We start from the raw sequence: 25,261 nt of genomic DNA on the forward strand, positions 1-25,261 counted from the left end.
CCCACTCCAGTACTCTTGCCTGGAAAATCCCATGGATGGAGGAGCCTGGTGGGCTGCAGTCCATGGGGTCGCTAAGAGTCGGACACAACTTCACTTTCACTTTTCACTTTCATGCATTGGAGAAGGAAATGGCAACCCACTCCAGTGTTCTTGCCTGGAGAATCCCAGGGACCGGGGAGCCTGGTGGGCTGCCCTCTATGGGGTCGCACAGAGTCGGACATGACTGAAGCAACTTAGCAGCAGCAACAAGATAAAAGACAGAAGTAAAATAAGATCCCAAAGTGCCTAACCTCATATGGATGTTATTAGGTGGCATAGGTTATCAGTATGTTAGAGCTGGGCTAATCAATTTGATGCAAAATTGGTGCCAGTCCTGTTGCCAATTCATGATACGGTAAGTATAAAAATTAGGGCCAGGAATTCAGATATGTGCATAACTATCTTGAAAGAGTGATACATTGACTGGATCTAATCTTACCTGCCTCCTAAGAAATCTGTATGCAGATCAAGAAGCAACAGTTAAAAGCAGATACATAACAACAGACTGGTTCCAAATTGGGAGAGGGGTATGTCAAGGCTGTATATTGTCACCCTGCTTACTCAACTTATATGCAGAGCATACATCATGCGAAATGCCATGCTGGATGAGGCACAATCTGGAATCAAAATTGCCGGGAGAAATATCAATAACCTCAGATATGCAGATGACACCACCCTTATGGCAGAAAGCAAAGAGGAACTGAGGACCCTCTTGATGAAAATGAAATAGGAAAGTGAAAAATCTGGCTTAAAATTCAACATTCAAGAACTAAGATCATGGCATCCGGTCCCATTAATTCAAGGCAAATAGATGGGGAAACAATGGAAACAGTGATAGACGATTTCCTTGGTCTCCAAAATCACTGCAGATGGTAACTGCTGCCATGAAATTAAAAGACACTAGCTCCTTGGAAGAAAAGCTACAACCAACCTAGACAGCATATTAAAAAGCAGAGACATCACTTTGCCGGCACAGGTCTGTCTAGTCAAAGCTATGGTTTTTCCAATAGTCATGTATGGATGTGAGAGTTGAACCATAAAGAAAGCTGAATGCTGAAGAATTGATGCTTTTGAACTGTATCTTTCCCAGTCTTGGCTTCTTTATTTGTAAATTTTTTTAAATTCATTTTGATGGGTTACTGTGGGATTTTAAAAGTTAAGGAATAAGATTAAAAAAAAAAACACTCCAGTTGTTTCATAGTTTTGTCTGTTAATTTTTGCTTCGTAGACCATTTTCTTGGCAATATGAAATGTGTTACCTTTTGTGAAGACTTCTGAAATCTTTCAATTTCCTTCTCCTACTAAAACTTTTTAGATAACATGTCCCACAACAGTTGTACATAACTGCAACGTTTACTGCAATTGTTGTACACACACACACACAAAATAAAGAATACAATGCGTACTCCAAGGCACAATTAAATTCCTAACAAAAATCATCTGGTACCATCCATCTTTGTATTATAAAGCCTAACTAAAATGCAAACACACTCTGAAATTAACACTAGAATTTTGAGAGGGAAAGAAGTTTCAAAAAAGAGAAAAAAGGAAATTTACCATCCAGGAACTTAAAAATAAGTCATGGAACCCAGGTTCAAATAACCACTTTGGAGAGATAATAAACATTATTGTGCCTTGATACTCTCATTTATAAAACTGGATGATAAATGATATAAAATTATATGCACATACAGTTTTGGGCTTGTGTGTGTGTGCACGCACATGCATGAGAGAGAGAAAATAGTTTAAAAACATTTCCAGACATTGCTGAATACTCTTTAAAGAGCAAAACTGCCCCCAACTGAGAGCCATAGCTGTAGTAATTTGCAAAGCTCCCAGCGAGGCTGATGCTGTTGGTCCAGGGTCACACTTTAAGAAGCCTGCTCAGAGAATCAACTCAGAAGCCACCTCTCAGTTCAGCTATGAACAGGTGACATACTCCCTCCCCTCACTGTCCTTATAGGTACACTGTTGAAGCTCTTTTTCTTTGGCTACTGCCTTCAGAGGACACTCACCCCTCAAAGCTGAAGAAAAAGAGACATGTACTTCCATCCTCCTTTTTTTAGCTCCAGAAAAGTTTTTTTTTGCCCTATGCCACCACTTTAGTACAGACAGATGACCCTTTAAGTATAAGATGCTGGCTCAGGTGTTTATTCCACTGACTCCTGAGATAAGTTACCTTCTCCTTTATGGGCACCTGGGGATGGGGGTGATGGTCTTTCTAAAATACATATCTATTATGCCAGATCCTTGCTTCAAAGATCATCGCTGACAGTCACCTACTAGACAGAGTCTACATTCTTGATGTGTTAGTTTCTGACTTGCTTTCCTTAGGTACCACCACTCTCTGTTACAAATATGCTCTGTATTTGCCTTGCTCTCTGACACACAGCACTCTCTCTGAGTGGCATACAGACAAAAGGCATGGAAATGGGAGTTAAAATCCATATGCTTTAGTCCAAATATTGTTGATTTGTTGTTTCATTGCTAAGTCATTTCTGACTCTCTGTGACCCCAAGGACTGCAGCATGCCAGGCTTCCCTGTCCTTCACCATCTACCAGAGTCTGCTCAGATTCATGTCCACTGAGTCAGTGATGTTATCTAACCATCTCATCCTCTGCTGCCCTCTTCTTCTTTTGCTGAAGGGGAGGAGAATTTCCAACCCCCAAATATGCTCTGACCTAAGGATTATTCTGGGGCTTCCCGGGTGGCTCAGACAGTAAAGAAAATGCCTGTAAAACAGGGGACCTGGGTTTTATCCCTGGGTCAGGAAGATCCCCTGGAAAAGAGAATGGCAACTCACTCCAGTATTCTTGCCTGGAGAATTCCATAGACAGAGAAGCCTGCAGGCTACAGTCCATGGGGTCGCAAAGAGTTGGACATGATTGAGTGACTTATACTACTACTAACAATTATTTTGAGCTTATTATTTTTAAGAAACTCCAGACACAGAAGCTCTAAAAACCAAATAAAATTTACCTTTTTACTGTAAATTTACATTTATAAAGGAATTCTCCATTTGTAAGTGTATTCTCTTTTTTCAGGAAGAGCAGGATGACTCTAAACAGCAAGAAACTCTTATCAATGGAGAAAGAACTATTAAAAAAAACAAAAAAACTGTATGTGCCATGCAGCATGTGGATCTTAGTTCCCTGTGTGTCATACTTAGTTGCTCAATAGTCAGCTCTTTGCAACTCTTGGACTGTAGCCCACCAGGCTCTTTCCATGGGGTTTCTCCAGGCAAGAATACTGGAGTGGGTTGCCATGCCCCCCTCCAGGGGATCTTCCCAACCCAGGGATCGAACCCAGGCCTCCCACATTGTAGGCATATTGTTTACCATCTGACCCACCAGAGAAGCCCAAGAATACTGGAGTGGGTAGCCTTATCCCTTCTCCAGGGGAACTTCCCAACCCAGGAATCAAACCAGGGTCTCCTTTTTCATCCCCTAAATTGCTAATACATTAGAGATGTGACTCTGTATAAGCCTTTTATCCCTCTTTGACTGATGAAGAAACTGAGTCACCTGAAGGGTAATGACACCAATCTTGTTATATAGGAGGTTGTATATAAGCTTTCATCCTCACTAGCTCATCTGACCTACTTAATCTATATAAACAGATAAGGTGGTACCTATCACATTTCATGTTCCCTGTTTAATGTTCTTTTATTGCTACATTTTACATTGGCATTAGGAAATTATTTTTATTTATTTTATCTGAGGAACAAAGTGTTGCTCTCTTCCTCAAACTTTTCAGCAAAACCTGCTTTGAAGAAATAAAAATGAATTATTCTTTACCTGGACTAATTGAACTTTCTTTTGGATGTTTTTTATAGAGTCCCACATTCTCTGGGACTGGGAGCTGAGGAAAGGAGGAGAAACTTCTCACCTGATCTTACCAAGAGACCTAAAATCAGCTCTTTCTTCCCTCCCTAAAGAAGACACAATAACCCAGAGTTTTACCTGCTTGATGCTCAGCACCTGTTCTGAACATCCCTTCCTTCCTCCCTTCAAAGACTCAAGTGCCAAAGGAGTGCTGAGAAGCAACAATGTCTGAACTTTGAAAAAAACTGTAGAAATTATATGCATGAAGACATTCTCTCCCCAGTCTACAAGAAGGCACAGCAACAATTAATTCTCATTTGAGACCTCTCAGGAAGGGAATAGTTAGACATCAAGAGACAGATGAGAAAAACAAATGGATTAGACTTACTTATTTTCAACTTCAAAGTATGATCAGAAATGATAGAATGTTTGGGCAGGGAAACAATTATGCACTTTTCATTCCTGAGGCAGTGTTCAGAACAGAGTAAAATCAAAAGAAGCTGACCTGCCCTTTTTTTTTTTTTCATATTGTTAGAGCAGAATTACAGATTCAACTGTAGACTCACTTTATCTATTGCCTATCCCCTTCCCCAAAACAACTAATCATAAAATATTACATAATCTCCATTGCCTGAATACAACTTGTATATCATGGTTTTTAATCTTTCTGTGACATGAAGCAAATCGTGCATGGCTGTCTGAATTCTGATCCACAATCAGCTAACCTTTCTTATTCACGTCCTCCCTAATGCTAGACCTCTGTGTGAAAGCAATGTCAAAATATAGTTGGTATTGCTAAGAGACCTTTCTAAATTGGAGCTGAGAGGCCACTGAGCAAATGAGACTTTATGCATGTTTCAGCATGGATGGAATCAGAACTTGTAACCACTTATTGGCTTACTGCAAGCATCCAAAATACCAGCACCATATTTTGGAAACTCAAGATATTTATTGGATCCTTACATAAATGGCATTGACATTCTGCTTCACTAAAATAAAAATTCAATTCTAATTTCATTGAATTATTTGTTGGAGGAGGCAGAGCTGAGGGGAACACCAATACCTATGCATCATCTAACCTACATGAGCGTTCCATGAAAAACATCAAGATTAATACTGAGCTTTGTTTGAATCACCAAACACTGAAGATCTATAAATTTCCATTTACTTATTTTCACTGGGTATTTTTCACTGATTTTTTTTGTTACTAAGAATATCAGGAGGTTATAAATTTAGTGTGGAGAAAGTCATTTTATAATTAATAAAACTAATGAACTAGAAGCTTTATTTTTTAAAATATACCTTGTATATGTTCATACATTCAACATACAGTTGCAAAACATGCCATAAATATGGGTGCTTTGAAGTGGCATTACCATAAAAAACTGTTGCCTGGCACCTTTTGGTGACATAAATGGTTGCTGCTTCTCTGATATAATCAGAATTAAATGACTTCACATCAGATCACAGCTAGTTTGATCACTTACACCTCCATTAATTTTTCAAGCCTTTCTTTTACATCTCCTTTATAATTTATTCATCCCCTCCTTGGCTACAAAGAAATCTCAACAATGTCTTAAGCTTTGTGCCTCTTATTCTCCAATATTAGACTATTTGCCCTGCCCTGCTCTGTAAGCACGATCTAATATCCACCAAAAACTTTGAAGTAATGTTTGATGCATTCAAATTTCTCTTTATTTTCTAGAATTCAGAGGCAGTGATTGTATAGAGGGAAATTTCTGAAAAGGAACAAGGCCAATTTGAATTAAATTGGCTTATGTTTATGGTTGAAAAAACTTACTAATTTTTAAATAAAAACTTAAGGCTATAATGCATAAAAGAATGCTGGTGTTGATTGTGGGGAGGCTGAACATGTGAAGGGAGGAGATACATGGGAAAACTACATTCTGCTGAATGTCTCTGTCAATATAAAACTGCTCTAAAAAATAAAACCTTTAAAAATAATAAAAAATAAAATAAAAATTCTAAAGAACATGGCCCTAAGAATTAGGTGCATGTAAACCTCACTTGCAGAGAAGGCAGTGGCACCCCACTCCAGTACTCTTGCCTGGAAAATCCCATGGATGGAGGAGCCTGGTAGGTGCAGTCCATGGGGTCGCTAAGAGTCGGACACCACTGAGCGACTTCACTGTCACTTTTCACTTTCATGCATTGGAGAAGGAAATGACAACCCACTCCAGTGTTCATGCCTGGAGAATCCAAGGGACAGGGGAGCCTGATGGGCTGCTGTCTATGGGGTCGCACAGAGTCGGACACGACTGAAGCGACTTAGCAGCAACAGCAGCAGCAAACGTCACTTGAATCTTGAAAGGATTTTCTGGCTTAATTAACCAGTAATATCAGAGGAAGAGCTTACACAAATCCAAGAAAAACAGATGAGACTCAAAGTCTCAGGGACAGTAATCTGAAGCCTCAAAACATACAGGTAAAGCTGTATCTCCTTCATTACCATGTTTCTTCTATATGAGTCTCTCCATTTCTTTGAGTGATGGTCTAATTCTTTTCTACTAATTCTCTCCAGATGGAGAAAAATAGGACATCAGTCAGTCAGTTCAGTCTCTCAGTCATGTATGACTCTTTGCGACCCCATGGACTGCAGCACACCAGGCCTCCTTGTTCATCAGCAGCTCCTGGAGTTTACTCAAACTCATGCCCATTGAGTCGATGATGCCATCCAACCATCTCATCCTCTGTCATCTCCTTCTCCTCCTGCCTTCAATCTTTCCCAGCTTCAGGGTCTTTTCAAATGAATTAATTCTTCACATCATGTGGCAAAAGTATTGGAGTTTCAGCTTCAGCATCAGTCCTTCCAATGAATATTCAGCACTGATTTCCTTTAGGATGGATAGGTTGGATCTCCTTGCAGTCCAAGGGACTCTCAAGAGTATTCTCCAACACCACAGTTCAAAAGCATCAATTCTTCAGCTCTCAGCTTACTTTATAGTCCAACTCTCACATCCATACATGGCTAATGGAAAAACCACAGCTTTGACTAGATGGACCTTTGTTGACAAAGTAATGTACTCTACTTTTAATACGTTGTCTAGGTTGGCCATAACTTTTCCTCCAAAGAGCAAGCATCTTTTAATTTCATGACTGCAATCACCATCTGCAGTGATTTTGGAGCCCCCAAAAATAAAATCTGTCACTGTTTCCATGCTTCCCCATCTATTTGCCGTGAAGTGATGGGATCACATGCCATGATCTTAGTTTTCTGAATGGTGAGATTTAAGCCAACTTTTTCACTCTCCTTTTTCACTTTTATCAAGAGGCTCTTTAGTTCTTCTTTGCTTTCTGCCATAAGGGTGGTGTCATCTGCATATGTGAGGTTATTGGTATTTCTCCGGCAATTTTGATTCCAGCTTGTGCTTCTTCCAGCCCAGCATTTCTCATGATGTATTCTGCATATAAGATAAATAAGCAAGGTGACAATATACAGCGTTGACGTACTCCTTTCCCGATTTGGAACCAGTCTGTTCTAACTGTTGCTTTCTGACCTGCATAGAGATTTCTCAAGAGGCAGATCAGGTGGTCTCATATTCCCATCTCTTAAAGAATTTTCCACAGTTTGTTGTGATCCACACAGTCAAAGGCTTTGGCATAGTCAATAAAGCAGAAGTAGATGTTTTTTCTGGAACTCTCTAGCTTTTTCGATGATCCAGCAGATGTTGGCAATTTGATCTCTGGTTCCTCTGCCTTTTCTAAATTCAGCTTGAACATCTGGAAGTTCATGGTTTACATATTGTTGAAGCCTGACTTGGAGAATTTTGAGCATTACTTTACTAGTGTGTGAGATGAATGCAATTGTATGGTCGTTTGATCATTCTTTGGCATTGCCTTTCTTTGGGACTGGAATGAAAACTGTCCTTTTCCAGTTCTGTGGCCACTGCTGAGTTCTCTAAATTTGCTGGCATATTGAGTGCAGTACTTTCACAGCATCATCTTTTAGGATTTGAAATAGCTCGACTGGAATTCCATCACCTACACTAGCTTTGTTCATAGTGATGCTTCCGAAGGCCCACTGGACTTTGCATTCCAGGATGTCTGGCTCTAGGTTGGTGATCACATCATCATGATTATGTGGGTCATGAAGGTCTTTTTTGTATAGATTTTCTGTGTATTCTTGCCACCTCTTCCTAATATCTTCTGCACTGTTAGGTCCATACCATTTCTGACCTTTATTGTGCCCATCTTTGCGTGAAAATTTCCCTTGGTATCTAATTTTCTTGAAGAGATCTCTAGTCTAGAGTAAATAAGACTGAAATGGAGAAGGAAATGGCAACCCACTCCAGTGTTCTTGCCTGGAAAATCACAGGAATGGGGGAGCCTGGTGGGCTGCCGTGTATGGGGTTGCACAGAGTCAGACATGACTGATGAGACTTAGCAGTAGCAGCAGCAAGACATAGAGAATAAAATAATTTAAAAAATCCAGTGATGTAGAAAAACTCTCTCTTAGTATCCAGGGATTGCCCTTAAGGCAGATCAGTCATTATCCATGCTTGGGTGATGTGCCTACCTACCCCTTTATCAATCACTGTTGCTGTGAGCATGGTAAATTGTGATTACCCAAGGCTCTGCCCCATGCCTAAACTTGTGCCCAAAGATCAGGGTCTGATACTAGGAAGAGAATATGAAGTTAGGAAGAAAGCCAAAATAGCTTCGCTACCCCTTATATCTACTTGTATTTTGGGAAAATTACTAAAGCATGGTGGGTCAGTATTCTCATCAAGGAAGCAATTAAAATAGCTGGTTTTTTCCCCCCAAAAAATGAATACCAGAAGTCTATTTATCTAGTGATATTTTGGGTTCATCAAATTCTGAAATATCAGCATAATATAGTTTCCTTTATGTAATGTGTTTACAAACATAAGCAAAAAACAAGGCATATTGAACCATGAAGGCCGAAGTTTAGTGAGAATTACTCCTTAATTAAGTATCTAAATATAACTAACTAAGTAACTAAGTATAACTAAGTATCTAACTAACTAAATATCTCCCTCTGGAATACTCACTTTCCACTTCATTGTGATTTATATCCATATATTAGTTAATTTGTTACTATTCTATTTTTTTGAAAACTGTTAAACCTGTTCATCTTAGTTTTGCAATTTTTAATAGTTTAATAGATTACTATTATAAGGTACTAATGAGAACAAAGAAATTATTTTTAAATAAAAGGGAAAGAAATTGACATCTATTTACTACTTAATCAGGATAAAAAACAGAACTCTATCTATAATGGTTAGTTACTGGTAATGCTGTCTTGAAGATTCTAAGGTTTCGTTTATTAGTCTTTTGACTTTAGAAATTCTATAAGTAAACAAGTCAATTTCCTCACATTCTTTATAACTGATAAATACTCTTGATGAGAGCATGCTGATACAAGTGTCTTCAATTTAAAATCACCCTATGTTAAATACAATTTTATTGGCATAATCAAAACTATATTTTATTTGCTCAAACTTCATGTATATATATGACATCTCTTGAGTAAGTGGGTTTATATGCACTCACATTTATTTAAAGGCATCAGCTTTCTTAAGCAAAGAGTAAACAATAAAACTAAACAAATAAGTAAAAAAAATTGTAGCATCAAGTAAATGGCTTAAAATGAATAAAAACTATACAACATCAATATGATTTTTAGTTTATTTTTTAATACTACTGAACGGTAGGTACCAAGACACCACATGGCAACTATACTAATCATTTTCTTAACCTACACATATGAAGAAAACTACATGAAATCTATATACTATTTAAAGGCACTATAAATATATTCAAAATGCTACTTTTTCTAAAGATGTTTCCAAAAGAATGATTTTAGATTTTTAAAGGCCTACCATATTTGAAACTGTAAAACAAAGTATGCAATTTTAGTCCCTTCCTCCCAAATCTATAATTCATATGAATGCAATTCTTTTCAACTTCTGAATTTCTTCTAGCTAGTCAATCCTCACACCAGAAACTTTTCAGGTTGAATACTAAATATAAAACAAAAAGTAGTTAATGTGATAAGAATTTCTCTATCTTAAAATGAATATCATCTTAAAAGGAAGGGTAATTGACTCTTATCAACTTTTTATATAGCTTCCTAAATGCACAGAAACTTCTCTTTAATGATACACAAGAAAATCTTAACAATGTATGGTGGTGGTTTAATTGATAAGTTGTGTCCAACTCTTGCAACCCCATGGATTGTATCCCACCAGGTTCCTCTGTCCATGGGATTCTCCAGGCAGGATTACTGGAATGGGTTGAGATTTCCTTCTCTAGGGGATCTTCCCAACCCAGGAATCAAACCATGGTCTGCAATTTGCATTGCAGGCAAATTCTTTACCAACTGAGCTAGGTAGAACTTGGCATTGGTATCTGAAATGTTGGTCAGAGGTACATAAGAGTACACCTCTATAATTTTACAAAACTCAGAGTTTTCAAATATTTTATAGTTTGAAATGATTTCTTCTTATGACATTATTTAAGGCAGTAAAATTAGTAACACTGATTTTTGACCAAGTCTTATCAATACCATGAGTTGCAGTATGATTTAAAGACTGGTTTCCACATTGCAGACTGCACAGTTAGTATCTTGTTTCTAGGAATATGCTTTGTTTACTTAGTGGCCTGTACCATTAAACTGAGGGGTTGTCTTTAACTGAACACAATTAAAAAAACACCTTTGAGCAGTTCTCATGTTCCTATCCTATGCTGGGTCCTACCTCAAGGCTAAAATCCTGAGTGCGATAGACAAGGTCCTTGTCCTATAGTGTTGGGCTAACAGGGAGACCAAGAAGACACACACTAACTCATTAATTACAAATGGACACTGAAAGAGAATGTATAGATGTGCTATAGGAACATACAGAAGAGAGATTTAATCTTATCTAGAGGTTACAGAAGTATTCTTGAATACTTAAACTGTGACTTAAGGATTAATCACTGGTAGCCAGATGAAGTACATTGCAGTTAGAAGGAAGCAAACTGAAAGATTCCTGGCAGAAAAGGAGAATATTGTGTTTAATAAACTGAGAAAAAAGCCTCCTACAAATTGAACTATAAGCAGTAGCCTACGGTTTACCTGAAAAGAAGGGCAGGGGGCAGGTTTGAAAGAGGAATGCAAGTCATATCAAGAATTTTAGACTTGAAACAGCTGAAAGTCACTGAATAATTGGAATGAGGGATACAATACACCAAAATGAACTTGTATAAGCTCTCTTGGGCTCACCTGCCAACACAGGAGATTGGGGTTCAATCCCTGGGTCAGAAAGATCCCCTGGAGTAGGCAACCCACTCCAGTATTCTTGCCTGGAAAAATGTCACGGTCAGGGAAGACTGGCAGGCTATAGTCCATCAGGTCGCAGTCAGACATAACTGAGTATGCACACAGGTGTGCAGATAAGCTCTTTTAAGACAGCAAATAGGTCCTCACATGTTTGGGATTGACATGTACATACTGCTATATTTAAAACAGATAACCAACAAGAACCTATGTATAACATAGGACACTGTTCAATATTCTGTAATAACTTAAAATGAGAAAAGAATTTGAAAAAGAATCAGTTCAGTTTAGTCACTCAGTCATGTCTGAGTCTTTGTGACCCCATGGACTGCAGCATGCCAGAAAAGATTGACGGCAGGAGGAGAAGGGGACAACAGGGGATGAGATGGTTGGATGGCATCACCGACTCCATGGACATGAGTTTGGGCAAGCTCCGGGAGTTGGTGATGGACAGACAGGGAAGACTGGTGTACTGTGGTCCATAGAGTCACAAAGAGCGGGACATGACTGAGAGACTGAACTGAACCGAGCTAAAAAACACATAAAAAGCATTCTCAGTTCATGAACTAAGACAGATAACAGGCCAGATTTGTATCTGAAAAATAATACATATGTGTATATGTACAACTGAATAATTTTGCTGTACATCTGAAACTAACACAACATTGTTAATCAGCTACTCCAATATTAAATAAAAACTTTTTTAAAAAGACAGGAAATATATATGCTTACTTCTCTATGTCCACTCCAAGCACAATGTCTGGCATAGATTAATATTCAATTTAGAGAGTTGTAAATATACTGGCTTTAATGCAGAAAAGTATAAATACTGAAAATATTCCAAATGAGTTTTTATGGAACCTTACTTTACTAGGGCCAATGGGACAAATTCGGCCTATCATCTGTCTTAGTCAATGAACTAAGAATGCTTTTTATGTATTTTTTAACTCGGTTCAGTTCAGTTCAGTCGCTCAGTCGTGTCTGACTCTTTGTAACCCCATGGACTGCAGCATGCCAGGCTTCCCTGTCCAATACCAACTCCCAGAGCTTGCTCAAACTTATGCCAATTGAGTTGGTGATGCCATCCAACCATCTCATCTTCTGTCACCCCCTTTTCCTCCTGCCTTCAGTCTTTCCCAGCATCAGGGTCTTTTCTAATCAGTCAGTTCTTCACATCAGGTGGCCAAAGTATTGGAGTTTCAGCTTCAGCATCGGTCCTTCTAGTGAATATTCAGGATTGATTTCCTTCAGGATGGACTGGTTGAATCTCTTTGCTGTCCATGGAACTCTCAAGAGTCTTCAGCACCACAACTCAAAAGCATCAACTCTTTGGTGCTCAGCTTTCCTTATGGTCCAAATCTCACATCCATACATGACTACTGGAAAAACCATTGCTTTGACTAGACAGACCTTGGTCAGCAAAGTAGTCTCTGCTTTTTAATATGCTGTCTAGGTTTGTTATAGCTTTTCTTCCAAGGAGCAAGTGTCTATTTTTTAACTAGATGAAAAATATTTTAAAGATTATTTTATATGTGAAAATTCAAATTTTATGAAACTTAAGTTTTGTTTTTATAAATAAAGTTTTATTGGTGCACAGCCACACCTATCCATCTGCATACTATGATTGTTTTCACATTCAAACATCAGTGTTCAGCAGTGCTGACAGTTTGATGGGTATACAAGGCTAAAATCCATGACAACTGGCTCATTACTAAAAGAGTGTGCTGGCCTCTGTTGTAGATGCCGTTACAATTAAGTCATTTAGGACAAAGTCTTCTTACAGATATGTGCCTAGAAACATTTTTCTTTTTCAAAATTTTCTGTTTTTTAAACAGATACCTTTCCCAGACCTTTGTCTTACTTTCAGTGATTTCACTTGAGAGTTTTCACATTCAGCAAAAAATAACATGTGTAACTCTTAGTGTTCTGTTAGTTTCTTTGAAGCCTCTTTCAAGATCAGGTGGAGAATGAAGTCACCCACCCTAAAGCCTAACAGGTTGTGTAGGTTTTATTCTCCCTGAAGCATTGCTGAACCATCAGGGATCTGTTCTTCTCTTTGGTTTCTTGTGTCAAGCCTTTGAAATTCATGAGTCAATCTCAGTCCAGGAAAGTATGAATGAGATAAGCAGCACAGATCCAAAAGCATCTTGAAAGAAAAACTTTGAGAGAAGCATGGATGCTGATAAAAAGACCATGATCACTGCTGTCACCAATGTCTGTTTATGGTAGTTACATATAACATATGCAAACATCGAAGCTTTAAATTAAATACTCTTCCCCTTCCCCAATCTACTGGACTAAAAGGAATAGCAAACATACTGCACCCTCGCCTTCACTAAAGTGCTTTCAGTGCTTCCATGCAGATTCAACTGTGTTTTCCACAGTAAGTTTACAATTCAGAAACCAAAGGCATTCAACAAATATTAAGTCCTTCAGACACTGGACATATCCAGTATTATGGACATATAATATTCTTTTCCTTATTAGAACTCAATCCTGGCCATGGGTCATGAGCAATGATGAAGTGAATTTTAGGCAATAGCTCTGAATCCCGCTGAAAGCTTATTCAAGGTTGTCTAGTATCCCAAAGTAGGTCAAAGGAGCCTTCTCCCAACTTCTCTATCTCCAGAGAAAAGAAACCTAGCCAAGTGGTTCTAGGCACAGACTCTCCTGCAAACTGGTTTTGTGGTCTAGCTGGAGAATGGGCTCTCCCAAGAGACAGGGAAGAATAAACCAGGACGTGGACCAGAAGCAGTCCACAGAGCACAGCCCAGCTGTTCAGTGACCCTTTTTGATTACTCATTCCCTAGTATCATTTTTAAATGAACAAGAAGCTTCTTTTGTTGATCTCACTGATTTTTTTTTAACAACACTGTGTGTGTTAACAATGTTTACACTCATGTGACAGAATACAGATTTTTGAATTTTGACAGAGAATAAATAAGGTCAGTGCTTGTTGATACCTTGTGCTAGAGATACCAACACATGCATACAAACTGTGAGAATATTCAGTGTAAAATTATTTGTCTTTTCAACGAACAGCTGTAGCTATGTGAGCTCAGTGATGCCAAGAGATTTTTTTCCCCTGATTTTTATTTCCTTTGATAGCACATCACCCGGTGTATGAGGGAGGTAGGATGGTTGAAATTAACTGAATGCACAAATGGCTTATTTTACTTCTTTTGCCAAGAAAATGTAATTTTCACAAAAATAATTGTAATTATGACAATATCCAGATTATCTAAAACTCAGCATCAAGAGGTATCATTTTGATATTAGTATTGCTCTTATTAATGTCATGTACTATTTTATACTTAATGCTTATACTTCCCGTATATTGCTTCTAAATAATGTTATGTTACTGTATATTAGAAATCTAAATCAATTTCCATTTTACTGTTAATACCAACATCTTCTTTCCTTTATACAAAATCCTGTAATAATAGAGTAATAAGATTTGCAAAATTTTACAAGGTTTTATTGATACCATACTGTCTGAACCTCACAGGAATTTAATATGGATATCCCAAGTCTATCTAAAAAGTGTACATTCTGAATAAGGCTAATATAACAAAGAGAAAACAGTGTTAGGTATTGTGATACTTTAATGAGGCCTCTACTTTAAGAACACCCAACACCATATTCATCGTAGCCCAAGTCATCATGGGGAAAATAAAGTTTATTTTAAATATTTCCATCTTTATTTTTAGTTCTTGCAAATCATTTTGGATATTTGTTATCTTCACTTAATAAGTGTTCTTGTGACATTTATCATGATATATTGGCACTAAGTCTAATATGACTGCTCCTTCCCATGTGTCTACCATGTTCAAGTCAAATAACATAATTTTGCATAAATGCTACATACTAAGGGAAGAAATGAAGTGAAGTCACTCAGTTGTGTCCGACTCTTTGTGACCCCATGGACTACAGCCTACAAGGCTCCTCTGTCCATGGAATTTTCCAGGAAGGGTACTGGAGTGGGTTGCCATTTCCTTCTCCAGGGGATCTTCCCGACCCAGGGATCGAACCCAGGTCTCCCACATTGGAGACAGACACTTACCTTTTGAGCCACCAAGGAAGCCCTAAGGGAAAGGTGGGAAGAAAAGATAAAGTGTGCTCACTATTGCAAGAATGTTTTGCATAATAGAAAAGGGTACATACAATGTTACAAGGTTAATCGTGGTGTTGCAGAATCAGGGGCAATTGTGAAAGCAAGAAGTAAATGAGATCAAATTCAAATTTAGCGTCTCATTGTATCAGTGAAGGATGGTACCAATAGCTCCAATTCTTTTTAAGAAATGTATGGCTGCTGCTGCTGCTGCTAAGTCACTTCAGTTGTGTCTGACTCTGTGCGACTCTATAGACTGCAGCCCACCAGGCTCCCCCGTCCCTGGGATTCTCCAGACAAGAATACTGGAGTGGGTTGCCATTTCCTTCTCCAATGTATGGCTATGAATGAGTAAATCTGTAAAATGCATGCATGAATCCTCAGTGTGCTCTTTATCTTTACCCAGGGAGCTCCATTTTTACCAAGAAACATTCAAACATTGTTGCAAAAAGGATTAGAATACTAAAACATGAGATTTTTGCGTCCTTAATATTCCTTACAAGGTCTTAGAAGGCAATACATCACACTAGTGTGTTTTGTTTTTTTTTTTTAAACCCAAATTACACAAATTGCTTCAATCTCTGCTGGGCAATCACTGCAGAAGGATTCCCTAGTCGCTGCTCTAAGACTACTGGTGACTGAGTACCCAGCATCATTAACCCTGATGGTACAAACCACCCTGTTTTTCAAGGGCTTCAAGGAAAAAGAAAAAACTCTCTTGAGGAGTATTAATGTGGCTTTTTTTGGGTGACTTCAGAAAGTGGAATGAGGCCCAGAAGGCAGAAGTTATAAAGTTAAAACATATTCTGTTCAAAATGGAAGCGATGTCTGTCAGAGGAACCCTTTTTATTCCATTCTGACTTGTCTATCACCCCCTAGTCTATCTTTACTTTATTCAAGGCTTCTATCAAATATTTGAGTAAAATCCTTTCCTTTTTTCCCCTCCTCTGACCAAACTTAAATAAAGCAAGTACACGTTGAAATTTGTGTAATCTTCCCTAAAAATGCAGGCTTTCGTGCCTTTGAGCTTCTATGCCCACCAGGCTGAAAACTATTTAAGAGTTTTAGCAAGAAGCTAAATGTAACTAATGAGAGACATTAATTTTATTGGACCCCCCCCAAAAAAAAGAACCATTTTACCAACCCCATACTAACCAACCAAAGGGGGCTAACCAACCAAACCAAGCCTGTTAAGATCCCTGCTTGTCTCAAAATCTTTTTTTTTTCTAATGAAGTAAACACATAATAAGCAAACATATCAACTTTTAGAATCCTGTAATATTTCCATCTGTCAAGAAAACAAAATTAAATTTCCTCTCCATGTAAAGACTTCCTTGGTGGTTCAGTAGTAAAGAATCCGCCTGCAAAGCAGGAGACGCAGCTTCCATCCCTAGGTCAGGAAGAACCCATGGAGGAGGGTATGGAAACCACCTCCACTATTCTTGCCTGGGAAATCCCGTGGACAGAGGAGCCTGAGCTACAGTCCTTGGGGTCACAAAGAGTTGAACACAACTTAGTGACCAAACAACAACAACATGCATAGACTGAAACTATTATTGAATTATTTGGCCGATAACAGCCACACAGGCAAGAAATTGTGGGTTTCAGTCTGGATTTAGCCTGTTTTGTATGATTTTTCTAGCTTTGCTTTCTTAAACTCACTCATTCTGAGTATAGGTTAGTCTCTCAGAAACTTTATAGGGTAGTTATGCTGATTAAGAGATAATAAATATAAATTGCTTGACTATAGACTCTTTCACCTATTTTTCTCCTTTAACTTCAAAAATTTATATTATTTATATTATATATATCAAACTGAAAGATTATATCTGTGCTAAGAACACTCAAAGCAGAAAATATGTTTATTGAAATATAGAAACTTATTTTTTAAATCTATACTTTTATTCTTCTTTTTCCACTAATTTGGGTATATCTTACATAGAATAAAGTGAACAGCTCTATGTACCTCTCTATGGATCTCTACATAGATCTACAATCATTAACTATCTACTAACAGATAAAGATTTTTTAAGTTTCCACCTGCCCAGAAGCCTCTAATCCACATCTTTCCAATAGGTACATTGAACCTTGTCCCCAAAAAGGTAACCAATATTCTGACTTGTATCATTAATTGTTTTGTCTATTCTTGAAAATCACACTAATGAAATCAAAGCTCATGTCTTCTTATGTTGTTTTTTTTTTGGGGGGTGGGGGGTGTTAAGCATGGTGTCCACAAAATTCATTCATGAGTATTTAGTATTTTTAGTGATTTTTTTTTTCTTTTATTGCTAAACAGTAGAATAACTACTTTGATCCTAATACACACTTGACTGTTTGGGGAACTAATTGAAAGTATGGACAGACTTCCTACAGACTACCTCCTATACTCCTTCCCAGCACGCAGAAGTCTTTCTTTCTAATCCTCTCTGCTATTTTATCACGGTGAGGATAAGGTTTTATATTCCATCGCTATTATTATCAGAAATACCTCTCTCCCTGTATGTGTTTCAGCACCTCAAGGCCCATCAATTTCCAAATGAAAATTTATTATTTCCCTGATTATCTATCTCTATTCCTCTCCTACTCTATTCTTTATTATTTATCACAGCGACTTTATTGCCTGACATCACAGAACAATTCTGAATTAAGTTTGAAGTAAAGGCATCATACAAAACAAATCTGTTGTATTATTATCTATCATAAAATCACACTAATGTCAAGACTAAGAAGAATATGGCAGTTGGTAATGAAAATGGGTAAAAATCTACAAATTTAACAGTGGTATTAGTGCACAGCTCACCAGTAATAAGCTCTTTTTAAAAATCTATTTCTTCAAATTCCGTCTGAGAATCCCAGAAGGTCCTTGCTACTGGGCAATTTTTTTTTTTTTTAATGCTTCAGATGAACTCTCTAAACAACTTATTTTAATTGGAGGACATTACCCTAAGGAACATTTAAACCTAAACCACATTGAGAAGCTTCAGACTTAGAATATGCCTTTTGCTGAGGAAGTTGCAATTAAATCATTTCCCTCCTGGAGGCACTGCTTAACATGTCAAAGAAAGAAATCTCTCCTGGTGAGAATGAGTAAACCTGAGGAAACTGACCATCTGAACTCTACTGAACTTTTTCTTATATATTCTTTAGCTTTCATCCCGGACATATCTTTCAGTTTACAGAAGAATATCAGGTTAGATTTTAATAGCTGTCTCACTCCACTGGTATGTATAATGAGCAGGAGAAAAACGATGTACAACGAACTAGCTGATTGATTTTATGTCACTAGGGAGCTTCATAAACTTAAAGTTATTATTTTTCTCTCTGTTCACTAGCATTAACCTGCAGATAATATAACAGAGCCAAGTTTGTAAAACTTCAAGGATGTTTTCACTTAAAATTATTTGTAGGAATGGAAATAATTTTCTTAGAATTTCTTGAAATATTTTTATAGCCTATAATTATTTTATCAGATAAACTTTCTGGGGGAAAAACCAGCCTGGATTATTAAATAATGATAGCTACTATTTATTGAGCAATTATTATATGCCAGAACCTATGCTTTGTACTATATGAACTGAAATATATGAAATTTTCCTTATACTCTTGTGAGCTACCAATTCTCATTTTTCCTTAGAAGGAAGAGATCTGAAGTTCAGAAATGTCAAGCAAAATGTACAAGATCACAAGTTTATTCCAATGGTTATGTTAGAGATATGACTCAAATCTCTGTTTTGTTTCATTTTTGAAAGCTTATGCTACCTAACTGTAATTATATCTCCAGGAAAATCTCATGGATGGAGGAACTTGGTAGGCTATAGTCCATGGGATCGCAAAGTCAACTGACTGAGCGACTCACACACACACACACACACACACATACACTTTTTGGTATGTTAGAAAGAGTGAGCAGTTCTCCCATTTAAATATCCATGGGGATGAACTAGCTTCTAGCCAATAAGGAACTGGAAATTAATTATATTCTTTTATATCATTGATAATACACAAAAATTATGATAGTATTAACATACTAGAGATAATTTTGGGACTCATGTGCCACTGTTTCCTTAAAACTAAAGCTTATGTAACTTGAACTGTATTTCATGCAAAATTAACCACAAATTAATGCAGTGATAAGATATTTAGACACACACAAGAAGCAGTTTTTGATAGATTTGTTGTAAATGTGTCAGAAAAATCTGAGGATCTTTAAAATATATAGGCGAGAAAAAGAACAATAAAGGATAATAAAAAGAAGGAAAACTAAAGAGAAGAAAGGAAAAGGAAAGAGAAAAAAGAGAGAAAGGAAAAGATGGAGTGAAGCACTCAGGAGGAACATCATCCTTTGCTCTTACTGTCATTTATATAAGTTGACCCCTTTGTTACTGTTTTTCTTTTCCTGTATTCGTTTTTGATGTTGTTTTTTGATGTGTGTTTTTTTTTTTTAATCTGCTTTTGCGAAAGCAGCTCCTTTGCCCTTCCTGTTTGCCCACTGTTGTTCCTCTCAAACCTTAAAAGAACCTAATTATAGGAATGAGGTTAACCAGGGAATTTAACCTAACTCCTGACTTAATGCTCTCTTGAATGCACACCATGCCTTGCCTAACCCATTGATTATTTACCTAGATTAAAAGAAACATGAAGAATTAAGTAATTAAAGAATGACTGGCTTTCTACCACAGGGCTAAGATAAATTACACGTGGGAAAGGTAACACCTGAAGAAAGAATCAGCCAGTCTGTATACATTGGAGAATGAAGCAGAATCCAACCTCCTACCTTGATGATTCACTGAGATTCTTCCCCTCCTTTTTTTCCTTTAAAGACTGTCAAGGTTGAGCAGAATCTTTGGAGTTGGTCTTGGGACATCAGTCCACCTTCTTCCCAGGTTTCTGGCTTTTCTGATGAAAGTAACTTTTCTTTTTACCAACATTTGCCTTTCAAATATTGGCTTTTGAGCAGTGAGCAGCTGAACCTGAGTCTGACTGCTTGCCAAGCTCTGTTTTTGTAAAGATTCAATTAGATGATTAGATTCTTTACAGTAATGGAAATGAGACTATCCAGTTCCATTGGCATTGTTCAAGAGGAAACCACAAGTACAACATCTTTTGAGCACACCTCTTTTATAGCCCTAGCTACATAGCCCTGTGATATAATATGTGTATTTCAATACTAAAAATAAAATGAGATGTTTCAAGCCACAATGTTTGATACCATTTCCATATTTGCCACACTTAGCAAAGGTTCTGTAATAGAAAGTGCTTATTGAATACTGATTTAATGGAAGAACAAATAAATGAATGAAGGATTGAGTTTGTTTTTTTTTTTCCCAATAGTCAAAATCTTGGGAGGTACTCGTATAATAAAAGGATCAAATTTCACAGTTGCTGGATCATCACTATCATCTTTCAAAAACCCATTGATACCTTTCTTTCTTCAGGCTCTGGTTATTGCACAGTGTTTTACCAGTTTTCCAGACACTAAAATCCTCTCCCTCCTTTAACTGTTATCTGCCCCAGTCCACTCAGTGAAGCCAGAGTTCATCTTCTAGCACTACACTCAGATGGAGTTACTCATCTCCTTTCAATAGCTCATGGTACTCAGAATAAACTCAAACTCCTAACAAGACCTTTAGAGTCCTCAATGACCTCCATTCGGCATTCTTCTCCAGACTTATTTTTCATAAGTTTTATTACTTACTCTATGCCAATCTCTCATGAACTACGGAACAAAATCTCTGAACTGTCAATCTTGCCTTTGGCCTTTGCACAGCTGTTCCCTTGGTCTGAAACCACCATCATGTCCCACCTTTGCCTAAGTAACTACTAGACTATCTTCAATTAAATTTCCTCCTACCCTGAGTGGCTTTCCAGGATATCTGTTTGCTGAACTTCTGTATGAAGTGAAGTGAAGTGAAAGTAGCTCAGTCATGTCTGACTCTTTGTGATCCCATGGACTATACAGTCCATGGAATTCTCTAGGCCAGAATACTGGAGGGGGTAGCCTTTCCTTCTCCAGGGGTTCTTCCCAACCCAGGGATCAAACCCAGTTCTTCCGCGTTGAAGGCAGATTCTTTACCAGCTAAGCCACCAGAGAAGTTGTATAAATTAATGTAAATCACTCTCAGATAACTTTATCATCCATCATTGTACACTAGTTGTCTATCTCTACCCAATCCCTATGAATATCTTGAAACAATTATATATTTTTATTTTATGTTTCTATTCCCATTTTGCAACAACTGACCCCATACATAGTAAGTATTCAAAAGATGCTGATGTGGTAAGACAAATAACAGCATGGCAAAGCTCCAAAGATCCTAAGAGCTCACCGGAAGCTCAGTCTCATTTTCTTGTCTCTAATTCTTGATTTCTTTCTGTGAATGTAACTGAAAGCTCAGTTAGAAATGTACTCTCTGCTTTGATTCTTCACTATCCAGTTCACCAACTGTTTCTCCTCCTTCTAAAACCTCTCCCTTGGACTTTTATAAAAATACTTGCTCTGTTCTATCCTCTTCTCAGCCAAACGTGGGCAGAAATACTAAGAGTGAAGCAACAGATTGCCTGCCACATAGGTCAGTGCAAAACTAAGTAGGAAAAAAGCTACATATTTCCCAGATAGAATGGAGTATGGTAGAATGGAGTTTGTTGGCAATACCTCTGTATACATGACCTATATCTACACAGGCAAGAAATGAGAAACCTGATGCACTAAATAGGTTGAAATAGCTGTGCAATTAGAAACTTTTGCTTTCTTATCTATATTATGGCTATGTATAAGGTATACTTAAAACTCATTAGTAAGAACATAGTAAACATCAGTCCCTAAACGAAAAGCTGTCTCTGTACTAGCTTATTAAATTCCCATGAAGCAAATGCCATTATTCCAACACTACAGGTGAGAAAACATAGCTCTCAAAGTTTAAGAAACTTGCCCAGCACCTCACAACTAGGAGGGAAAGAACTGAGGTTTGAGTACAGGCTGTCTCAATACCTTGCTCTGATAAGTAGGCAGTGATATTGAGCTGATCAAGGTGAAAGGAAGACCACCAGATATACTGTTTGTCTGCCTTAAATGGTGGTTCTTGGACTGACAATTGTTTGCTCAAAATCACTTGACGGAAGTAGCTCAGGAAAAATGTAAACAGTAGCAGAAAATGAAAGAAAGACATCATTTTTATATTTAATGCACAGTGTTCTTCTGTGAAGTAAAGAGGAGCTATATATGACTTCATTAACATCAAATTTTATGAAGTGTTAAATATATATACATACATACACACACAATTTTAAGGTCCCTAAGTCATGTAAACTCATAAGGTATGACATATATATTTGGTATATGTATATGTAAGGCATGTGTATATGTAAGATATGTATATAGGTAAAGTATATGTATATTTGGTATAAGGTATATGTAAGGTATAACATACATATTTCACATGGAGAAAAAATACCATAAATATCTTGAAGAGCAATCAAAATAACCAAAAGAAAGCCCTTACCATTGGGAGATATTTCTGCACTCTCTAAATACTGGGAAATGAGAAGCCCATTGTATTTGGGGTAACTTCACAGTACTTGACATAACTGATAAGCTGTAACTCACTTGGATACTGAACATCTATCCATCTCATGTGCTTGGTGTCTCCAAGTTCACAATAAATTCCACTTCTATATGCCTAGGAGCATGGTCTAGGTCCAAGTTAGAAAGATGTCACACCATCCTCAGTCACTCAGGAGCCTCCCCGCAGAGAGCTTTGGTTGAAAGCTACAGCAGAGGATGTTGCTCCCCTACCTGACAGAAGAAACAGGGCCCGCGGGAGCCATGCAAGGGGTGATGAGGAAAGTGTAGAAGAGGCAAATTCCTGTTACCATATTACAAGCTGTGATGCACCCTGCAGTGCACATTTCCCCACAGGAAAACTGCAGCGACAACCGAACAAGAGAATATACTATACTCAAGAACACACCAGGCTTCTCTGGTGTTTCAGTGGTTAAGAATCCACCTGCTAATTCAAGGGACACTGATTCCATCCCTGGTCCGGGAAGAACCCACATGGCATGGGGCAACCAAACCTGTGCACCACAGCTACTAAGCCCATGTGCCTAGAACCTATGTTCTGCAACAAGAGAAGCAATCACAATAAGAAGCCTGCACACAGTAGGGAAGAGTAGCCCCCTTGGCCATAACAAGAGAAAGCCTGAGTGCAGCAATGAGACCCAGTGCAGCCACAAATAAATAAATAAATATTAAAAAAGAACATATCAATCTTTAAGAGTAAATGCAACCATGATCAGCAACAGAAACGTGATCAATCTCCCCAGCCATGCCCTCATAGTGGCAGTGGGCATCAAAGCTTTATCTTGTACAGCCCAAGAAGGCACAACTTATTTCCATGCTGCTGACTGAATTAGCTGCAAGCTGTGAAGAATACGCCAGACGTGAATGTGACATGCAGGCAAGAGGTGACAAGCTTAACAAGAACATAGAGCTAATCAGGTTGATTCTCTTGAAGTTTGTAAAACATTTGTCCATGATATTGGAAGGCAGCAGAGAACTGGCTTTTTTTTTTTTTTGGCCTTTTAGCAGTACCTACTTCAGATACAGAAGATCTTTTTGTTTACTGGAAAAGTCCCCTCATTTATCTCTGATACTGTCAGTGTAGGGTTACAGCACCCAGGCCATGCCAGTTGCAGACATAACAGATAAGCCTGTCATTGAGACAGAGGCCAAGAACCCAACAGTTAGTCTTTGCTGAGATTCTAGAAGACAGGGTTAAGGAGCTTTGGGAGAGCAGCTAAAGGCTGGCCTTGCAAAGCCTGTGGTTTTCTCTTAAGACTTCCCTAGAAAATGGTTTGTATATAGAAGGGTTCAGGGACATGTGAACCACCATTTGGAGCACTTGCCATAAAAGAGGCTATTTGAGCTTCTCCAAAGTGTTCCTCAAGGTTGAACTCCAGAGATTACTTAGATGTGAGTTCCTCTAATGTTGTTATGCCCTAGAGAGTATCCTGACCATCCAAAGAATTCTCTGCATCAAAACAAGAGACTACACTTGATAATCTCAACAGTTCTTCTAAATGTTAAGCTTTTGAGTTTTTCAAATACAGAGGAAAGAGCTGCAGATCTTTTTGGTTTTACTTGCTTCTCCATTTTGTTTGCTTTCCTCCCACTCAGCCTAAGCTGTGGAACTCCACAGAGAAGGAAATCAAGATCAGGTCAACATCAGGAACTTTCACATGGTCCCCATTTGGGAGCACCTCTTTTGGTAATGCTGGTGGAGGAAGAAACCCAACATGTAGACTCAGGACAAATAAACAGAGCACCGGCAGGAGTAGCCTGCATGGACTCAGCCGAAAGTGGAAGCAGCATGGCCGGGCAAGGTATTTCTGACACATTCTCAGAAAGTCTTATCATGTATTTTGCACATACTACAAACACATTCTTGCCCTCAGAAGATACTTCAAGCATGTCAACAGAAATTTCCAATCTCTCATCTGTGAGCAAGAAGCAAGCGATGGGCAAGTCTGTTGTAGAAAAACAGCTAAAGTTTCTGTAGTGGAATCCCTCAACTCCACCTTGCAGACTGACATTTATATGGGTGAGCAGGATGAAAGCCAGATGATCTTCCAACCCAATACTGAATCCACCCTCCACCCTCCAAAGACGGAAGGAAAAAGAACTCCCAAAAGACATTTTCAAAACCATGGAACTGGAGAGGATAAGTAGATCCCAACATCATCTTTCTCCTGGTCCTTAGCTTTCTAGGGAGCCATTAGAGGAAAGAAACAGGGAAAAGGCCAAAGCAGCTCAACGGAAAAAAGATACAGATTTACCCCCACCACCACAAAACACCAGCCTTAGTCCTACTGGAAAAGGAATCTAGGTTGTCTCCAAATTTTGAAAGGTCTATTCAAGGTCTTCAAGTAAGATCTCCTAAAGCAGTAGTCCTTCAAAGCTCACCCAACTGCATAAACTAGTCCTAGAT

This window comes from Bison bison, unplaced genomic scaffold (assembly GCF_000754665.1).
Source record: "Bison bison bison isolate TAMUID 2011002044 unplaced genomic scaffold, Bison_UMD1.0 scf7180017864473, whole genome shotgun sequence".
Lineage (NCBI taxonomy): Eukaryota > Metazoa > Chordata > Mammalia > Artiodactyla > Bovidae > Bison > Bison bison.